The sequence below is a fragment of the Salvelinus alpinus genome, chromosome 13, assembly GCF_045679555.1.
Source record: "Salvelinus alpinus chromosome 13, SLU_Salpinus.1, whole genome shotgun sequence".
Classification (NCBI taxonomy): Eukaryota; Metazoa; Chordata; class Actinopteri; order Salmoniformes; family Salmonidae; genus Salvelinus; species Salvelinus alpinus.
In genome coordinates, this window is record NC_092098.1 from 34161002 (window position 1) to 34183321 (window position 22320).

At 43.1% G+C, this 22320-nt stretch overlaps 1 long non-coding RNA gene across 1 annotated transcript in view; it reads left to right on the forward strand.

Annotated features, from left to right (window-relative positions):
• The window catches only part of LOC139537582 (uncharacterized), a 97638-nt gene that overhangs the window by 3090 nt on the left and 72228 nt on the right, over positions 1-22320 (forward strand). Inside the window, exon 2 of the long non-coding RNA XR_011667566.1 lies at positions 3332-3392. This is a non-coding gene — a long non-coding RNA (uncharacterized lncRNA). The remainder of the gene's footprint in view (positions 1-3331; positions 3393-22320) is intronic.

Genomic DNA, 22320 nt, shown 5'->3' on the forward strand with positions numbered 1-22320 from the left:
AACCCAAAACTATTTACCTGGGGAAGACAATGTATCTGATGCTGTCTGGACAAAAAGAGTATGGCATGTCATACTATTTCTGTCCAGACAGCATCAGATACATGGGCTACATATATTAAGACAGAGGGGCGCCGTTCTGCTCGCTCTGGTGCTTTCTCCATTGAGATTTGGAAGAGAGGAAGAGGCGAAGCGAGAGGGCTCTGTCACGTTCTGACCATAGTTCTTTTGTATTTTCTTTGTTTTTAGTATGGCCAGGGCGTGAGTTGGGTGGGTTATCTATGTTTTGTGTTTCTATGTTGGGGTTTGTCGTTTGGCCTGATATGGTTCTCAATCAGAGGCAGGTGTTTGTCATTGTCTCTGATTGGGAACCATATTTAGGTAGCCTGTTTTGTATTGTGGATTGTGGGTGATTGTTCCTGTTCGTGTGTTCCTGTGTTCTGTGTTCACATTTTCGGGACTGTAGCGTCTTCGGTTGTTTTTGTCAGTTTATTGTTTTGTTCGTTCTTGAAAGTATTCGTTTAAATATGAATACACACCACGCTGCATCTTGGTCCGACCATTCTTACTCCTCAGACGAGGAGAACGAAGACTACCATTACAAAATCACCCACCACAACAGGACCAAGCAGCGTGGTAACGGGCAGCAGCAGCAGCAGCAGCGAGATCTGGACTATACAACTTGGGAGGAAATAGAAAGGTGGTCGGTCGACCCAGGGAGAGTGCCGGAGCCCGCATGGGATTCTCTGGAGCAGTGCGAGGAGGGATACCGGCGAATGGAGTTGGCATGGCGATCAAGAAAGAGCGGATGGAAGCCAGAGAGGCAGCCCCAAACTCCCCGTGCTTACCGTGGAGAGTGAGCGTACGGGCAGACACCGTGTTATGCGGAAGGGCGCACGGTGTCTCCAGTACGTGTGCATAGCCCGGTGCGGTACATAGCAGCACCTCGTATCGGCCGGGCTAGATTGGGCATCGAGCCAGGTGCCATGAAACCGGCTCTACGCATCTGTTCTCCAGTGCGTCTCCTCGGGCCGGGGTACATGGCACCAGCCCTACGCATGGTGTCTCCTGTACGTGTACATAGCCCAGTGCGGCTTCCACCTCGCCGCACTGGCATGGCTACGGGGAGTATTCAGCCAGGTAGGGTTGGGCAGGCTCGGTGCTCGAGACGTGTAGTGCGCCTCCACGGTCCGGTCTATCCGGTGCCTTCTCCAAGAACCAGCCCTCCTGTGGCAGTCCCACGCACCAGCCCTCCGGTGGCGGCGCCACGTACCAGGCCTCCAGTTCCAGCACCCCGCACTCGCCCTGAGGTGCGTGTTCCCAGCCCGGTACCACCAGTTCCGGCACCACGCACCAGGCCTACTGTGCGCCTCCAGGGTCCAGTATGCCCTGTTCCTGCTCCTCGCACTCGCCCAGTGGTGCGTGTCCCCAGCCCGGTACCACCAGTTCCGGCACCACGCACCAGGCCTACTGTGCGCCTCAGCAGGCCTGAGCCGCCCGTCTGTCCAGAGCCGCCCGTCTGTCCAGCGCCGCCTGAGCTGCCCGTCTGTCCTGAGCCGCCAGAGCCGCCCGTCTGTCCTGAGCCGCCAGAGCCGTCCGTCAGTCAGGAGCCGCCAGAGCCGCCCGTCAGTCCTGAGCCGCCAGAGCCGCCCGCCAGTCAGGAGCCGCCAGAGCCGCCTGCAGTTGCCCTTCAGTCCAGAGTTGCCCTTCAGTCCAGAGTTGCCCTTCAGTCCAGAGTTGCCCTTCAGTCCAGAGTTGCCCTTCAGTCCAGAGTTGCCCCTCAGTCCTGAGCTGCCCCTCAGTCCTGAGCTGCCCCTCAGTCCTGAGCTGCCCCTCAGTCCTGAGCTACCCCTCAGTCCTGAGCTACCCCTCAGTCCGGAGCTACCCCTCAGTCCGGAGCTGCCCCTCAGTCCGGAGCTGCCCCTCAGTCCGGAGCTGCCCCTCAGTCCGGAGCTGCCCCTCAGTCCGGAGCTGCCCTTCAGACCGGAGCTGCCCCTCAGTCCAGAGGCGTCCTTCAGTCCAGAGGTGTCCCTCAGTCCCGTGGGCCCATTTATTAGGGTTCCCAGGCCAAGATTGGTGGCGAGGGTCGCCGCTCAAAGGCCACTACTGAAGCGGACTAAGACAATGGTGGAGTGGGGTCCACGTCCAGCGCCGCCACCGCGGACAGATGCCCACCCAGACCCTCCCCTATAGGTTCAGGTTTTGCGGCCGGAGTCCGCACCTTGGGGGGGGGGGGGGGGGGGGGGTACTGTCACGCTCTGACCATAGTTCTTTTGCATTTTCTTTGTTTTTAGTATGGTCAGGGCGTGAGTTGGGTGGGTTATCTATGTTTTGTGTTTCTATGTTGGGGTTTGTCGTTTGGCCTGATATGGTTCTCAATCAGAGGCAGGTGTATGTCATTGTCTCTGATTGGGAACCATATTTAGGTAGCCTGTTTTGTATTGTGGATGATTGTTCCTGTTCCTGTGTTCTGTGTTCACACTGTAGCGTCTTCGGTTGTTTTTGTCAGTTTATTGTTTTGTTCGTTCTTGAAAGTATTCGATTAAATATGAATACACACCACGCTGCATCTTGGTCCGACCATTCTTACTCCTCAGACGAGGAGAACGAAGACTACCGTTACAGGCTCACTCTCACCAAAATCTGTCCAGAATAAGTCCAATGCGTTTCTTTGGGACAACAACTCCCACTGTTCGGATGCTGGCGCGTCTCTCTCGCCAATTCTTGCGCATTCATTGTTTCATTGTGTGAATTGTTTGCCCTTTGTTTATTTTGATCGATTTCCCATTACATGTCACCAGTAGGCTTAGTAAATATACCTGTAATCCCCGGAATTTGGTTCCATTCTTTTATGTTAATGCATGTGTCAAAAACAGAGTTATATAATCCTACGGCAAACACAAAGTACAATCAAAGGTTATTTATTATAAATTCAGCTTTTACAACAATGACAATACACAGTATCACAATGTATAAAGGAGCTAGGATTTAGGGCTATAGGCTAACTATGACCACCGAGGAAACTAACACTTACAGAGCGTTGGCATAGGTTTGTTTGTTCGGCTCTACCCAGGCAGGTTTAGTTTGTTTGGCTCTTCCTCCCAAGCATGGGTCGTTACTCGATAGCTAGTCCGGTAGTCAGTGACTGGTTCAGTCATCAATAGCAGGTTCGGTGGCTACTTGCGGGGCTGTCTCTCGCTCTATGCTGGGCCTGCTGGGTTTTAGCGCTGGGTGTAGCCTCTCGCAGCTGCGTCGGGCACGGGCAATTGGAGTCACACTCGCACGTTCTAAACATGTACTTTCCTTTAGAAGGTGATGTGTCTTTTTCACACAGCAGGCGAACAGCAGCAACAAGGTGGATGTCAAGAGGTCCCCGGTCCGAATGGTGCCTGAAGGTAAGTTCCTTTTAACTCACGTTCTAGGGCGTGTTTAGCAATATAGTTCTTGGAGTGAGAAGGTTATAGGGAATTGGCAACAGATGTCTCAAGTCAATATAGTCCAGGAATGGGCAACTTTGATGGGAGTGGGGGCCACAAAAAATCTGAACTCATCATGAGGGGCCGCAGTTGCTACCCATTTTAACATGAGGTGTAGATAAAATGTTGTTTTAAAGCTAGTTTGCTGCAATTCTACACATTTTACCATGGGGCAAAGAGAAGATTTAGCAATTTTATAACTCATTTCATGCAAATTCTTTAATTTTAGAGTTAATTTAGTGCAATTATACTCATTTTGCCATGTGGTAGAGAGGAACATGAGCAGTTTTACAGCTTTATGTCCTGCAATTCTACACATACAGACTCACATTAACCATCTCCAATCCAAAGTTAAATCTAGAATCGGCTTCCTATTTCGCAACAAAGCCTCCTTCACTCATGCTGCCAAACATACCCTCGTAAAACTGACTATCCTTGTCACGTTCTTTAAAATGAGTGGACCAAGGCGCAGCGTCCGTAGAGTTCCACATTATCTTTAATAGTGAAACTTACAACAAAACAACAAAGAATAACAAACGTTCAGTCACGGAGCGCAACAAAGCACTAACCAAAACAATATCCCACAACCCAGGTGGGAGCAATAGAGAACTTAAATATGATCCCCAAATAGAGGCAACGATAATCAGCTGCCTCTAATTGGGAACCATACCAAGCACACCAATATAGAAATAGAAAAAACTAGATCACCCCCCTTGTCACGCCCTGACCTACAAAACCATAGAGAACCAAGGGCTCTCTATGATCAGGGCGTGACAATCCTACCGATCCTTGACTTCGGCGATGTCATTTACAAAATAGCCTCCAACACTCTACTCAGTAAATTGGATGCAGTCTTTCACAGTGCCATCCGTTTTGTCACCAAAGCCCCATATACTACCCACCACTGCGACCTGTATGCTCTCGTTGGCTGGTCCTCGCTACATATTCGTCGCCAAACCCACTGGCTCCAGGTCATCTATAAGTCTTTCCTAGGTAAAGCTCCGCCTTATCTCAGCTCACTGGTCCCCATAGCAACACCCACCCGTAGCACGCGCTCCAGCAGGTATATCTCACTGGTCATCCCCAAAGCCAACACTTACTTTGGCTGCCTTTCCTTCCAGTTCTCTGCTGCCAATGACTGGAATGAATTGCAAAAATCACTGAAGCTGGAGACTTATATCTCCCTCACTAACTTTAAGCGTAAGCTGTCAGAGCAGCTTACTGATCGCTGCAGCTGTACACAGCCCATCTGTAAATAGCCCATCCAACCAACTACCTACCTCATCCCCATATTTGTTTTTGTTTTTCTGCTCTTTTGTACACCAGTATTTCTACTTGCACAACCTCATCTGCACATATATCACTCCAGTGTAAATTGCTAAATTGTAATTACTTTGCCACTATTGGCCTATTTTTTGCCTTACCTCCTTACTTCATTTGCACACAGATTTTTATTTTGTGTTATTGACTGTACGTTTGTTTATCCTATGTGTAACTCTGTTGTTTTTGTCGCACTGCTTTGCTTTATCTTGGCCAGGTCGCAGTTGTAAATGAGAACTTGTTCTCAACTGGCCTACCTGGTTAAATAAAGGTGAAATAAATAAATGTCAATTGTGCCATAGGGTGGAGAGAAATGCTTGCAGTTTTTTATATGATCTGAGTGAGATTGACTAACAAAATCAATGGGTTCTCCCTGGGCTCTAATTCAACCTTGGTTACTACAAATTTGGATAGCTGACCACAAGACAAATTTGACAATTAAAAACATGTTAGCTGACATGGGCTATTTGAGTGACTATCAATGACTGACATAACAAGAGAAAAACTGTTGAAGCACAACAAAAATTCGAAATTGCAGTTGGCCATCCCTAATGTAGTCCATACCAATCTGGGGAATCACAGCACACATGCAAGCAAGCAAATAGTTCATGCAATTAAATTTCACTCGTCAGAATGTCAGAATTTAAGTAAACAACACACAGCACAGGTGATTAAAATGCACTCATTAATAGGCATGATATAAAATAATAAGACCTGCTTATTAGTAATATACAAATAATGGCAGTACCTAGTTTGATAAGAGTCAGTGTCAGTTGTTGAAAGTATTAATTACAGCAATTTACCTACTTCTCTCATTATTGGAGTGGAAACGTTGTTTGCAGAGTTCACAACCTGCCACACTTGCGAGAAACAAGTTTTGGTTTATTTCATAACCATGATTTCCGAGTTTTGTACATTTTTTTATTGTCTTTTGTTTTGGGTGCTCCATGTAAGCAATGAGCATGTTTCTGGTTTCTCGTTAAGGGAGCATACGGCTGAGAACACATAGAAGTAGGCCTACCTGGCTTGCTGCATGTAAATGTAGGAAAGTGCCCATTTAGGGATATCTCATTTCTGATCGTCTTAACTCACCAGGTCCACCACTAATAAGCTGAGCTTCTCTGTCATTTTTTTCTTCACCTCACTGAGTAAGTCAGCAAAGTTTTTTTTTTTTTTTACATCCATTGCAATTAATAATAGTTCCTCACAGTATTTGAACATTCTTTCCAACACTCTCCCGGCCTCGATAATCACCAAGCCTCAGTGTGAAAGAGCAAAATATCATGATCTGATTATCCCATATATCCAATGGAAACGTCATAAAAAAACAGCTGTCTGTCCTGAGCCCACTGGAGTGAGAAACTCTGAGGAACCGGAATAGGCTAGTTGATACAATGTTGCAAGTTCTCTAGGGACAGCTTCAGGCCAGACCCATGCTGATTGATTTTATACAATATTGCACTTCACTAGCGATAGCTCAAGTCAAGACAAATAGAAAGGGAGGCAGACAGACGAAGTAGAGAGATAAATGCGATTGAAAGAACCTGAATTTATCAGGATGTTTTCTACTGTTTTTATTTGTCGGCTTTAGGCCTAAAGTGCTTTTTCAGAATGTATTCACACCCCTTGACTTTTTCCTTCTTTTTTGTTGTGTTACAGCCGGAATAAAAAATGCATACAATTTAGAGTTTTTGCCACCATAATGTCAAAGTTAATTAAAAATGAAAAGCTAAAATGTGTTGAGTCAATAAGTATTCAACCCCTTTGTTATGGCAAGTTCAGGAATAAAAATGTGCATAGCAATGATCATCAACCAATTTGACAGAGCTTGAAGAATTCTGAAAGGAATAATGGGTGTATGTGCAGCCAGGATCCATATAGTGAGAAAGTCCTCAGTTTTCTCTCTGTTTGTCGTACTGTTGCACAATCCAGGTATGGAAAGCGCTTAGAGACTTACCCAGAAAGACTCACAGCTGTAATCGTTTCCAAAGGTGCTTCTACAAAGTATTACCTCAGGGGTGTGAATACTTAAGTAAATTAGATATTTCTGCATTTCATTTGAAATAAATTAGCAACATTTTCTAAAAACAAGTTTTCACTTTGTCATTGTGGGGTATTGTGTGTAGATGGGTGAGAAAATAAATAAATTGAATAAATGTTAAATTCAGGCTGTAACAACAAAATGTGAAATATTTTGGCAGAGGCTGGTGCTCTCGCATTAGTTGAATTGCATCTTTATTCAGATTTTGATGATTTACCCTGTGACAATGATTGAGAAACGAAAACGTTATTATTTAAATTAAACTTTTCCACGAAAATGTGCATATATAAATAATCATAACTGGCACGCAGATTAGTGATCTGACGTGCTGTATTGTTCACGCCACGCTGCTCGTTCACTCCACACTGTTCGTTGGTAAGCGAATGCTCCTTCTATCTCTCTCAACTTGTTGACAGGTGTTTGGCTCACTGCCCCGCAATTCACCACCTTGCGAGATGGTCATCTCCCGCTTGTATAGTGTATGTGCAGCCAGGATCCATATAGTGAGAAAGTCCTCCGTTTTCTCTCTGTTTGTCGTACTGGTGTGTGACTACAGGCTAGCTAGGCTAATTGGGCTTCCGTGTCTCTCTTGACAGGAATTTACAAAAAAATTGCTATAAACCACAGTGAGTTCGCAAATACAGCCCGCACCGCGCCTCCTGAAACAAGCCTGTGAATTGGCAAACACACAAGCAGCACACACCCGAGTCATCACACATTCATATTCAGATGGGACAGTTATATCACGATATGCCCCCCTCTACATTTTCTTTAATATAATCTATGGACATAGATAGTGGAACCCCAGAAATAGATAGTGGAACCTCAGCTTAGACGAAGTTCCAGGGACATGACTTGTGATTTTCTTCCCCGTGAGTTTTTTTTCTCCAGAATCTTCCCTTGCTGAACATAGTCAGCACAAAATAATAACAGCATACCATTACCAATGAACCGGGCTAATGTGACTTCCCCTCTCTCTTTCTTAATAGCATTGGTTAATCGAATAGGGTGTAGATTAGACCCTGTGGTCACATCAAACATGATTACGACTTTCCACTCCGACACATCATTACTTTTGTTTTTCACTACCTTCACCCTCTTCACGGTCTCAACACTAGAACTGCCACTGCTGTCTGCAGCGCTTATAGCAGGGCCTTTCACTACCTTCACCCTCTTCACGGTCTCAACACTAGAACTGCCACTGCTGTCTGCAGCGCTTATAGCAGGGCCTTTCACTACCTTCACCCTCTTCACGGTCTCAACACTAGAACTGCCACTGCTGTCTGCAGCGCTTATAGCAGGGCCTTTCACTACCTTCACCCTCTTCACGGTCTCAACACTAGAACTGCCACTGCTGTCTGCAGCGCTTATAGCAGGGCCTTTCACTACCTTCACCCTCTTCACGGTCTCAACACTAGAACGGCCACTGCTGTCTGCGGCGCTTATAGCAGGGCCTTTCACTACCTTCACCCCCTTCACGGTCTCAACACTAGAACGGCCACTGCTGTCTGCGGCGCTTATAGCAGGGCCATTCTTTTTTATTTTACTTTTCACCACAGACCATCCAGGTCCATGACTTTCATCATCCCCACCCGTACCATCAGAACTATCATCCATGTCGATCACAGTCCAGCATCCTACCACAATATAGAACGATGGATTATATTTCGCTTCCTTGTTTGAAGTCGAACCTCGCCTCTGCCTCCTGTCCTATTTCTCAATTGCCTAAATAGCTGCCAATCAGCTAACGAGCAAGTTTGTCTAGCCTTGGCCCAGGCTTAATTTCTTATCAAGAGGTCTGAGAGTACAGGAGAGTAGCATGGGTTAGTTCGGTTTTTGCATCTGAGTCGCTTGAAAGTGGCATGTTTATCATCCGGAGAGGTAAAACTGGATGATAAAAATTCAAGTGTTAAACAGGGTCTGGTATGCAGCTAGTAGAAAAAAGCTCTGAATAATATAGATCATGAAGGAACGCCTGGGGGAGAATGAAAAAAAAAACATCTTCACAATTATACGAGGGTTAGAGCTTTTCAATTTGGTATCTCTAATCCAAGCAATAGGGCAGTGGTCGCTGATATCATTTGCAAAAACACCACTAGCCAAATACTTATGAGGATGGTTAGTCAGGATGAGGAGTTTTCTAGGTTTTTCACATTAATCCGAGTGGGTTTCTTTATCAGCTGAGTCAAGTTGTACTCAAGATGGACATTCTTCAACTGATCTGAGGCATGTGTAAGCCAATCAAGATTTAGATCTCCTAACACAACCAGTTCAGATACCAGAAATTTTTTAAATAATCAGAAATAATATCAACAACCTCCGCCAAAGCAGCTGGGGTAGACCGCAGCAATAAATATATGCATATTTTGGCTTATGACACTTTTATAACCAACAGCTCACATATTTTGGGGACAGAGATGCTAAGAGAGCATGATGCCATAAGAGAAGATCTTACATAAATAGCAACCTTTTTTTGTCTATCACATCTGAAAATGTTGTAGTCCGCAATGGTAACATCCTTACCATAATCAAATTATTCAGCCAAGTCTCTGAGATAACCAGAACATCTGGGCTTGTGTCATGCACCCAGAAAGTCCAGTTTAGACATCAGGCTTCGCACACACATTTATATGTAAAAGTTCAAGCCCTCTGCGAGATTTGCAAACAGCAGGAGCATTAATGGTGACACAAGAGTCAGTATAACTGGATAAGTTAGCCACAATAGGCTTCCTGATTGGATACAAAGTTGCAGAGCTAATAGTAGAATTCAGATGAATGTACACAAGATTATAAAATAGCATAGCTGGAGATAGCTCCTGTAAGGAACCCAATGTTGTTAACAGAGCTATGAATGGAAATTAAATTAACAAGCACAGAATGACTATTTACAATACCCCTATGGGAAGCTGTGGCGGAATGAAATCGCTGCAATTTAATGGGAGTAAATACCTTTGAGGAGCATGATTTGATCAGTCATTGCCTCAGCGCTGCCTTGTATTTTTTGGACAGGATCCAGGCACCCAAATGATTAGGGTGGATCCTCTGCTTCCAAAGGGTGTCAAAGTTTACAAAAGTTACACCTAAGGAGCTGCAGTAGTCACGTAGCCAGTTGTGAAGTGCTAGTAGCTTGGTAAAACGTTCACTACATTGACCCAGCGAGGGCACAGGGCCAGAAATGGTAGAACGTTATTTGGTATCCAGCAGAGACCCAGTAAATTCTTCCAAATCCTGTTTCAGACATTCCGAGCTAACATCTAAAGTCATTAAATCCCACATGGACTACAAGTCAAATCACATTTTATTGGTCACATATACGTGTTTAGCAGATGTTATTGCGGGTGTAGCGAAATGCTTGTGTTTCGAGCTCCGACAGCGCAGTAATATCTAACAAGTAATATCTAACAGTTTCACAACATATACCCAAAATACATGTTAATCTAAGTAAGGAATGGATTCAGAATATATACATATATGTCAGAGCGGCATTGGACGAAGATACATTGTCATAGTATAGAGTACAGTATATACATATGAGATGGGTGATGCAATATTTACAAACAATTAAATTGTCTTAGATACTGTAGAATAGTATACAGTACAGTGTACACATATGAAATGAGTAATGCAAGATATGGAGACATTATTAAAGTGGCTAGTGTTGAATTTTTTTTTTAAGTGGCCAGTGATTCCTAATCTATGTCTATAGGCAGCAGCCTCTGATGTGCTGGAGATGGCTGTTTAACAGTCAGTGGTGTAGTATAGAATACAATACAGTATATACATATGAAATGAGTGATGCAATAAGTAAACAACATTTAAAAGTGACTAAGATACCGTAGAATAGTGTGGAGTGCAGTTTACACATATGAGATGAGTAATACCAGATACGGAACATTATTAAAGTGGCTAGTGATCCATTTCTAAAAGTGGCCAGTGATCCTAATCTATGTCTATAGGCAGCCGCCTCTGATGTGCTAGTGATTGTTATTTAGCAGTCTGATGGCCTTGAAATAGAAGCTGTTTTTCAGTCTCTCGGTCCCAGCTTTGATGCACCTGTACTGACCTCGCCTTCTGGATGATAGCGGGGTGAACAGGCAGTGACTTGGGTGGTTGATGTCCCTGATGATCTTTTTGGCCTTCCTATGGCATCGGGTGCTGTAGGTGTCCAGGAGGGCGGGAAGTTTGTCCCCGGTAATGTGTTGGGCAGACTGCACCACCCTCTGGAGAGCTTTGCGGTTGTGGGCGGTACTAGTTGATACAGCCCGACAGGATGCTCTCAATTGTGCATCTGTAAAAGTTTGTGAGGGCTTTAGGTGTTAAGCCACATTTCTTTAGCCTCCTGGACCATTTCAGTTTGTCAGTGATATGTACGCCGAGGAACTTGAAGCTTTCCACCTTCTCCACTGCGGTCCCATCGATGTGGATAGGGGGGTGCTCCCTCTGCTGTTTCCTGAAGTCCAATATCATCTCCTTAGTTTTGTTGAGTGAGAGGTTATTTTCCTGGCACCACACTCCCAGAGCCCTCACTTCCTCCCTGTAGGCTGACTCATCATTGTTGGTAATCAAGCCTACTACTGTTGTCTCGTCTGCAAACTTCATGATTGGGTTGGAGGCGTGCTTGGCAACGCAGTCATGGGTGAACAGGGAGTACAGGAGTAAAGGAGGGGGCACAACTGCATCAATCTCCGTGTGCTGACAGAACGGTGGGGAGCAGGCTAGAAATATCCTGTACTCGAGTCCCGGGGTAGCACAGGGTTTCTGCTCCAGAAACCGAGATGTTACCATAGAGCTGCCTAAGACAACAGTTGGCGAGATATCTGCCCATTCCCATTCGAATGATTCAGGTGAACCGTCGAGGACCTGCGAGAGGTGGAATATTGCATGCCTGCAACTCTTGGCACCCGGTTCGAGCTTCCCATAACCAACAAAGTGGAAATCTACAGTGCAGTTAGTAATATTAAGTTACACAATTGTTTTTTATTTTTTATTATTATTATTATTTATTTTTATTGAATATCCGAAACATACAATACACTTGCAGTGAAGCCGCTCAACAACTACATCATACCAATCATCCAACAGACTCCCATTCAGAGCGACCCACAGAAACATCCAGGGTCAATGTCCTGCTCAAGGGCAAGTTGACAGATCTCCCACCAGGCCAAAAAACATGAAGCCGAACCCTCCAAGTCCCCCCCCCCCCACAGTTCCCCAATAGGTGTCCCTCAACCATTCGAGACCCCTCCCACAGCCCCCCCCCCCCAAGAAGAAAAATAAAAAATACAATTAATTCCATTCCCTACCCCCAAGAACCCCCCAATGCACCAACGACCAAGAGAATGAGCTAAAGAGAAAAATGGAAAAGACAGAAGAAAACAGCAAACAACAATGCAAAAAAATTAATTAATAATAATAATACATTTAAAACAAAGGACATCAAGGACAACTAAAATCATAACAGCAATGCCAACTGAATATGTTTGTGTGCAAGTCTGGCAATATTGCATGTATGTGTGTATTCTTGTATGCGTTTATTTGAATGAGAGTGTGTGTATATGCATGTGTACAAACACCTGCACGGTATCAGCCTCAGGCAAACCGGCATTAGTTGTAAAAACATACTTTTTATTATGTTTTATTCTATTTAAAACTTTTATCTTTGACCATCATTCTATCTCCCGCACAGCAACTCCACTCCCACTTGTCTCCCATTCCAAATCCTAACCCTCAGCTTCCCTCAGCCCATCCCATCTATCTCTGCTGGCCACCCACTTCAGTTTTCTACGCAACACATATCTTTCAACTATGCTGTGTTGTTTAACGTAGAATTTCAATCTATCTAATCGAATAGAATCCACAGATTGTGAGTTGAAGATAAAAACTTTTACTAAGAGTATTAGTAATTGACTGACCCGGTCTCTCCAGATCTCCTAACAGTACTATTTCTAGGGCCAATTTTATATCAATGCTATGCATTTTCAGCCATTCCTGAACCTGAGACCAGAAACAGGCTACCTGAGGGCAATACCAAAATAAATGGTCCATTGATTTTGTATCCTCACAACAAAATCTACAGAGTTTCGATGATTTTATGCCCCAAATATTCAACATTTTGTTGGTGACAAGAATTCTATATAATAATTTTAGCGAAGTCTTTAATCTTGCATTGTTTTATATATCAACTCATACACCCTGTACCATGGAATCGGTACATCAAAAATATCTTCCCAACTATTTTGCAATCTGTATGGCACAGTTATCAACATACTGATCCTCAAATGAAACTGGTATACTTTCCTATTTATGCTATTTTTATTCCTCTGCCAGTTTTGATCCTTTATATTGGGCAGACAGACCAGTTCCCTACCCCCCCGCTGCCACCTGCCTCCTCCATTTTTGGGGCAATGCTGTAATCAATTGGTTGTACTCTTGGATTGAGCAGACCTTCCCATACAATTCTGATAACTCCATGAAGGACATAACTCTACCCTTACAATATCATTTAAGAACAAAATACCCTTTTCAAACATCTTTCCCATAAATACAGGTATTTTATCAGCCAGCACATTTGAATTCAGCCATATTATTTGTTGTAATATTTGTTATATCTTTTCAGGGGATGAAATTGAAATTGTAGGCAATGCTTGTTTGAAAAAGAAAGATACTTTGAAAAAAGTGTAATTTTCAATTAATCGAAAATGAGATATGGCAATCTGCAAAAAGGCCATTTCTAAACAATGGATGAGCTTTTCTTATTAATCTACTTAAGAACCATTTAGGGTTCAAGTAAAACTTTCGAATGAGTGAAGCTTTTAGAGAGAGTTTTAGTGCTTTTATATTTAATAATCTCAACCCACCCAATTCATATTCATTATATAGATAGACACGTTTTATTTTGTCTGGTTTAGCGTCCCAGATAAAGCGAAAAAAAAAATGCTCATATGATTTGAAAAGCGAATCATCAGGAGTAGGCAGCGCCATACGAGAGTGAGTAAACTGAGATATGACTAAGGAGTTAATCAGGGCAATTTTTCTAATAAATAGAAAGGTATTTACCTCTCCATGGTTGTCTATTTTACAAGTTTTCTATTGAAATTCATTGTGGAGAGCTTATTTATATATTTTGTGATATGAATACCGAGTATGTCTACTTCACCATCAGCCCATTTTATAGATAAACTGCAGGGTAATGTAAAAGTTGTATTTTTTAAAGGTCCAATATGTAATAGTGTACACTTATCATAATTAGGTTTTAGTCCAGAGTACAGAAAGGTTATCTAGATCTTTAATGAGACATTGCAGGGATCTAGCTTGCGGACTTAATATAAAACTTGAGTCATCGGCATACATGGACACCTTTGTTTTTAAGCCTTGGATTTCTAATCCTCTAATGTTGTTATTGGATCTGATTTTAATAGCTAGCATTTCGATGGCCATACCGAATAGATATGGTGACAGCGCACACCCTTGTTTAACTCCTCTTGACAATTCAAAACTCTGAGAAGTAGCCGTTATTTATTATTTTACACCTGGAGTTGCAGTACATTATTTTTACCGATTTTATTCGAGAATTGCCGAAATTGAAAAAATCCAGGCATTTCTAAATAAAATCCAGTCTTTATCAAATGCCTTTTCAAAATCCGCTATAAATACCAGGCCTGGCTTCTTAAATGTTTCATGATGTTCTATTATTTCTAGTAGTTGTTGTATATTATCTGCAATGTATTGTCCATGTAAAAACCTGTCTGATCAGGATGAACAATACCTGGTAAAACCCTTTCAATTCTGAGTGCTATGCATTTTGCATCACAACATTGAAGTGTAAGGGGCCTCCAGTTTATATTTGCCATCTTGGTCTTACATTTACATTTTAGTCATTTAGCAGACGCTCTTATCCAGAGCGACTTACAGTAGAGTGCATACATTTTATTACATTTTACATACTGAGACAAGGATATCCCTACCGGCCAAACCCTCCCTAACCCGGACGACGCTATGCCAATTGTGCGTCGCCCCACGGACGCGGCCGGCTGCGACAGAGCCTGGGCGTGAACCCAGAGACTCTGGTGGCGCAGCTAGCACTGCGATGCAGTGCCCTAGACCACTGCGCCACCCGGGAGTCTTGTTTTAATAATAGAGAAATCAGACCTTCCAGCTGAGTACCTGACAGACTACCATTTCTATAGGAGTAGTTAACTTCACTAGGGTAGGAGGCAGCATTCGGGAATTTTGGATGAAAAGCGTGCCCAAATTAAACTGCCTGCTACTCAGGCCCAGAAGATAGGATATGCATATAATTTGTAGATTTGGATAGAAAACACGTATAACAGAACTGATATGGCAGGCGAAAACCAGAGGAAAATCCAACCAGCAAGTACTATTATTTTGAAAGGCTGTTTTTCCATTGAAAGCCTATCCACCATACAAAGACTTAGGACCCAGTTCACGAGCTCTGTGGCTTCCTCTATATGTGTCCAGTCTTCAGGCATTGTTTCAGGCTTTTACTCTGAAAAATGAGGAAGATACAGCACTTTCAATCAGTGGCCAGTGGAAATGTCCATTCATCAGCCATGCGTCTGATCGGGAACGCGCCTTTCTTGTTTCTCCTTTCCTATTGACAAAGCTTTTGTCCGGTTGAAATATTATTGATTATTTATGACAAAAACAACCGGATGATTGATTTTAAACATCGTTTGGCATGTTTCTACTAACTTATATTGTACTTTTTAAAAACTTTGTCTGGACTTATTAGTGCACACGCCTTAAGCATTCGGATTACTGGACAAAACGCGCAAACAAAAAGTAGGTATTTGGTCATAAAGAGGGACATTATCGAACAAAACTAACATTTATTATCTAACATGGAGACCTGGGAGTGCCACCAGATGAAGATCATCAAAGGTAAGTGATTAATGTTAATGCTATTTCTGACTTTTGTGACACTCTCCTTGGCTGGAAAATGGCTGTATGGGTTTCTGTGGCTAGGTGCAGACCTAACATAATCGCAAAGTGTGCTTTCTCCGTAAAGCCTTTTTGAAATCTGACACAGCGGTTGCATTAAGGAGAAGTTTTTCTTTATTTGTATGTTTAACACTTGTATCGTTTATCAATGTTTATGATGAGTATTTCTGTAATTTGATGTGGCTTTCATCACTTTCACCGGATGTTTGTTTGAGACAATGCATTTCTGACCATAACGCGCCAATGTAAACTGAGATTTTTGGATATAAATATGAACTTTATCGAACAAAACATACATGTATTGTGTAACATGAAGTCCTATGAGTGCCATCTGATGAAGATCAAAGGTTAGTGATAAATTTTATCTCTATTTCTGCTTTTTGTGACTCCTCTCTTTGGCTGGAAAAATGGCTGTGGTTTTCTGTGACTAGGTGCTGACCTAACATAATCGCATGGTGTGCTTTCGCAATAAAGCCTTTTTGAAATTGGACACTGTGGTTGGATTTACAAGAAGTTTATCTTTAAAATGGTTTAAAATACTTGTATGTTTGAGGAATTTTAATTATGGGATTTCTGTTGTTTTGAATTTGGCGCCCTGCAATTTCACTGGCTGTTGTCGAGGTGGAACGCTAGCGTCCCACTTGTACCAGAGAGGTTAACAAACCTCCAGAAGAGCTTCAATGCCATAGAACACTCCTTTCGTGGCCTCCAACTGCTCTTCAATGCAAGTAAAAATAAATGCATGCTCTTCAACCAATCGCTGTCCCCACCTGACCGGCCCTCTAGCATCACTACTCTGGACGGTTCTGGCAACTACAAATACCTAGGTGTCTGGTTAGACTGTAAACTCTCCTTCCAGACTCACATTAAGGATTTCTAATCCGTGAATCCTTAAAGAGATGGATGGGACTAAGGCTTAAGAGTGTGTGAACGATGCTTAAAAGGTGTAGACAAAGAAGAGCTCTCCAGTTATCAAGTACCAAGGTAAGACCCAAGTGCAGACGGTGTGAAGTAACAATGTTTATTGTAACAACAGGGGCAGGCAAACGACAGGTCAAGGCAGGCAGGGGTCGATAATACAGAGTAGAGGCCATGGTACATGACGGCAGGCAGGCTCATAGTCAGTCAGAGTAGTCAGGCGGGCGGGTACAGGGTCACTTTCTAAAAAGTGGGGTTACAAGCTTATAAACTTTCAAAGCAGAATTACTTTCCCATTGTTCCTCAACTGCAGTGTATGATATACCATTTTGTAGCTCTGAGTCTCAGAGATGTGAGAAAACAAAAATCTAAGCCTTGTGTCATTACAAAGAGGAAATGTAAAAACTTTAGTGAAGTCTTTTTTACACAATCTTTATTTTAGTGACCTTGATTGTATTTCAGCTATCCCTGAACCTGATCTAGCTTTGAGCCTCGTTTGCAGATGGTCTTCAATACTATTGTGGATAACCATGCTTCCTTCAAAGAATTAAGAGCTAAATACAGATTGAATTCCTGGTACTCTGCAGAATTATCAGAAGTCATTCATAAAATAGATGATGTTTGGGTCAAGGTCAGGAACACAGGCTTAGGCCCAGACTGGGAAGCTTTTAAGCAATTAAAGAATCATTGTGTAAAAAAAAAAAAAAAAAATATTCAGAAAAGCTAAATCTGATTATTATGTAACCGTTCTTTCAGATTGTAATGGGAACCCGGCTAAATTCTGTAAAACTGTCAAATCCCTGAAGGGTTCTCACTACCGAATCACCATTTTATTTCAGCGGGCTCGCTCTTTGAAAGAACTTCTAAGCCTATTCACAATGATATTGGGCTGGATACTGATAGGGGAAAGTTGTTAAATCATCAGAGAAATGATAGTCAAAGCTTTTCTTTTAGGCTATTTACAGAAAAATAACTAATGGATGCTTTGCTAGCAATGGACAACAAGAAATCTACAGAAGCTGACTAATTGGATCCTGGTCTGCTTAAGTGTGCAGCGCCCATCATTGTTGGCTCAATAACTCACATTTAACATTGTTATCAGAAAATATACCAAAAGTATGGAAATCAGCTCGTGCTGCCACTCCATAAGGGCGGGATAGTAGGGATCTTAATAATTATCACCCCATTTCAAGGCTTCCTTGTCGAGCTAAGATTCTCGAATCCTTGGTAAATATACAACTTTGGACTTTTTTTTATCTGAGAAATGTATTTTGAATGTTAACCAATCAGGGTTTAGGCCTGGGCATAGCATTAACCACTTTAGTTGTTAAATAATCTTGTCAATGCTTTAGACACTAAAATGAAATGTGCTGCTTTATTTGTGGACCTGTCAAAAGCTTTTGATACTGTTAATCATTCTGTTTTATTGAATAAGTTGTCCTCGATAGGCCTGAGTTCTAACACCTGTTCATTGTTTCAGATCTCAGGCCATTGTGAGTAATGGGGTTAAGTTTGAATTTCTTGAGGTGCATAAAGATGTACCACAGGTGTCGATTTTGGGACCTATTCTCTTCACTATTTATATAAACACCATTGGTCAATATTTTTTTAAATGTTAAACTTCACCCAGACTTTTGATCTGCCCATAGGCGGAAATCCCAGGGGGGACGGGGGGGACACGACCCCCCCATCCTGGGGAAAATATGATTTGTCCCCCCCAATATATCACTGTAAACATAACTATGTAATTTCAATAATATTAATAATACGCAATGAAAGCACTTGTGCTGATTATAGACACTTAATAGCGCGTTTTTAAATTTCACAAGATTGCGACCCCCCCGCCCTTTGCCTCACAATGGTTTGATCCACTGCCAGTTCTTTAGCTGGCAAGGTAATAGAGGGCTCGTATCTACTGTCCGAAAGGCACTCAATGTACGTAACTGACGTGAGGTAATCCAGTCAATCGCGCCTTAGCAATGTATATATTTTTTTAATGTTGCAGGGTTCACACACTAGCTGAATTTGCAGAGCTAGCGCGCAAACTAAAGCAAACATTAACTATCAAGCTAGCTAGTACCTATTCCATTTATGTGGCGTCGTCAAAGATGGAATATTTGCTATCGTCAGTTTATTCCAAGATTAGCATGCAGCTGTAGTGCTTCAAAGTCCCTGTGATAAGGTTAGCGATAAACTGAAGTCCAAACTGAACAGAACTACACTCTCTTATACCATTGTCTTAAATATATTTAATGGTCTCGTTGCAAAAGCTAAATTGTCGCTAGTGAATTTTTTTATTTTTTTCACCTTTAACCAGGTAGCAAAGATTATAGCAAACACCACAGAAACGGAATTGGTGCTCGCTAGCTTTGCAAATTCAGCTATTCTTGGAAGCCTGCCAATATGAAACAAACGATGTTAAAATTTCAAAACGTTGCAGCATGTGTTGTGTAAATGTGTGTGTGCAGCTAGACCGGTCAGCCAGCCAGCCAGGTAGAAAAATGTCAGAAAAAAGTAAAAAGACGGACATCAGAGTATTTTTCAGTACACCAAAACGCAAAGTAAGAACTCTAGTAGCCTAATATCTCAAAGACCAGTTGATAAAATGTTCATAAGAAAGAAGTGAAATGCTAATGGCAATATTTCACAATGATGTCATTAGGCAGAGCAGGCAACAGATGGCACACAGACAGCAGAGCTGGGGACAGATATGCAGGGACAGACTGGCAGAGACAGGGAGTCTCAGGTAAATTTGTTGAGTCTTTGTTTGGCAACATTATGAAAGGTTCTCAATTTTTTTTACTTGTAAAATAGGGACATAATTGGAAAATGCCATGAATACCCCCACTCTCAATTTAAACTGGTGACTGAACCAAGATTTGTTTAAGGCAATGGTATTGCTGTTGTGATTAATTGTGTAGTTTTGGGTACCGGTAGTTAGGAGTACAGCAAACACCTTATTTCTTTTCTAGGAGACAGACTGAGTCAGTGAGGGTGGTGAAAGGGAAAGAGCCAAGGAGAGAGACTTCAGAGGACAGTGTCACAGCCACGGCAGGACCAGGTGTCACCCTTGTTGCCAGCAGCACCAGTATAGGGGACAGTGGCACAGCATCGTCCAGTTACCTCAGTGATGACACAAAACCATTATTACATTTACATTTAAGTCATTTAGCAGACGCTCTTATCCAGAGCGACTTACAAATTGGTGCATTCACCTTATGATATCCAGTGGAACAACCACTTTACAATAGTGCATCTAACTCTTTTAAGGGGGGGGGGTTTAGAAGGATTACTTTATCCTATCCTAGGTATTCCTTAAAGAGGTGGGGTTTCAGGTGTCTCCGGAAGGTGGTGATTGACTCCGCTGACCTGGCGTCGTGAGGGAGTTTGTTCCACCATTGGGGTGCCAGAGCAGGGAACAGTTTTGACTGGGCTGAGCGGGAACTGTACTTCCTCAGAGGTAGGGAGGCGAGCAGGCCAGAGGTGGATGAACGCAGTGCCCTTGTTTGGGTGTAGGGCCTGATCAGAGCCTGAAGGTACGGAGGTGCCGTTCCCCTCACAGCTCCGTAGGCAAGCACCATGGTCTTGTAGCGGATGCGAGCTTCAACTGGAAGCCAGTGGAGAGAGCGGAGGAGCGGGGTGACGTGAGAGAACTTGGGAAAGTTGAACACCAGACGGGCTGCGGCGTTCTGGATGAGTTGTAGGGGTTTAATGGCACAGGCAGGGAGCCCAGCCAACAGCGAGTTGCAGTAATCCAGACGGGAGATGACAAGTGCCTGGATTAGGACCTGCGCCGCTTCCTGCGTGAGGCAGGGTCGTACTCTGCGAATGTTGTAGAGCATGAACCTACAGGAACGGGTCACCGCCTTGATGTTAGTTGAGAACGACAGGGTGTTGTCCAGGATCACGCCAAGGTTCTTAGCACTCTGGGAGGAGGACACAATGGAGTTGTCAACCGTGATGGCGAGATCATGGAACGGGCAGTCCTTCCCCGGGAGGAAGAGCAGCTCCGTCTTGCCGAGGTTCAGCTTGAGGTGGTGATCCGTCATCCACACTGATATGTCTGCCAGACATGCAGAGATGCGATTCACCACCTGGTTATCAGAGGGGGGAAAGGAGAAGATTAATTGTGTGTCGTCTGCATAGCAATGATAGGAGAGACCATGTGAGGATATGACAGAGCCAAGTGACTTGGTGTATAGCGAGAATAGGAGAGGGCCTAGAACAGAGCCCTGGGGGACACCAGTGGTGAGAGCACGTGGTGCGGAGACAGATTCTCGCCACGCCACCTGGTAGGAGCGACCTGTCAGGTAGGACGCAATCCAAGCGTGGGCCGCGCCGGAGATGCCCAGCTCGGAGAGGGTGGAGAGGAGGATCTGATGGTTCACAGTATCAAAGGCAGCCGATAGGTCTAGAAGGATGAGAGCAGAGGAGAGAGAGTTAGCTTTAGCAGTGCGGAGCGCCTCCGTGACACAGAGAAGAGCAGTCTCAGTTGAATGACTAGTCTTGAAACCATATCAGCCACACCCACAATTTATAGAACCGCAAACTCTTGCAAACGTTTCAAGAGAGAGGAACACTGCACTGATAAGGAACATTGCTATAACTATTATTATTAGTAGTATTATAATGATTTAAACAAGTTGGGACAACCCTTCAGTTAACTACTGTACCTAACAATTATCCAGTAGTAGTGATTATGGTCCCTCAATATACATTTAACATATTACAACATAGTCTATGTGTTACAGCACTACTTTTGGTGTCCCCCTCAGGAATTGCTCCTGAGAAAATTTCATGTAATTGTCCCCTCCAAGGTTGATATCAGATTTTCGCCCCTGGATCTGCCTGTGTCAAAACTACAGTCAGATTTTACAGCTATGCAGGAATCTCTTGCTGATTCAAAACTTGTGCTTAATACAGGCAAAACAAAATTCATGTTGCTTTTAAACTCTCGTAAAAATGTATCAGATATTCACTTATTAGATGGTTCGCCAATTGAACGTGTTCCCCCATATAAATACTTAAGCATTTGGATTGATATGGATTTGACGTTTAAAAACATATACAGTACCAGTTGAAATTTTGGACACACCTACTCATTCCTGGGTTTTTCTTTATTTGTACTATTTTCAACATTGTAGAATAAGAGTGAAGAAATCAAAACTATGAAATAACACATATGGAATCATGTAGTAAGCAAAAAAGTGTTAAGCAAATCAAAATATATTTTATATTTGAGATTCTTCAAAGTAGCTACCCTTTGCCTTGATGACAGCTTTGCACTCTCTTGGCATTCTCTCACCCAGCTTCATAGTCCCATACTCATCTTTTTTGTTTACAACATGATTCCATATGTGTTATTTCAGACTGTAAACTCTCCTTCCAGACTCACATTAAGCATCTCCAATCCAAAATAATTAAATCGAGAATCAGCTTCCTATTTCGCAACAAAGCCTCCTTCACTCATGCTGCCAAACATACCCTCGTAAAACGGACTATCCTACTGATCCTTGACTTCGGCGATGTCATTTCCAAAATAGCCTCCAACACTCTACTCAGCAAACTGGATGTAGTCGATCACAGTGCCATCAGTTTTGTCACCAA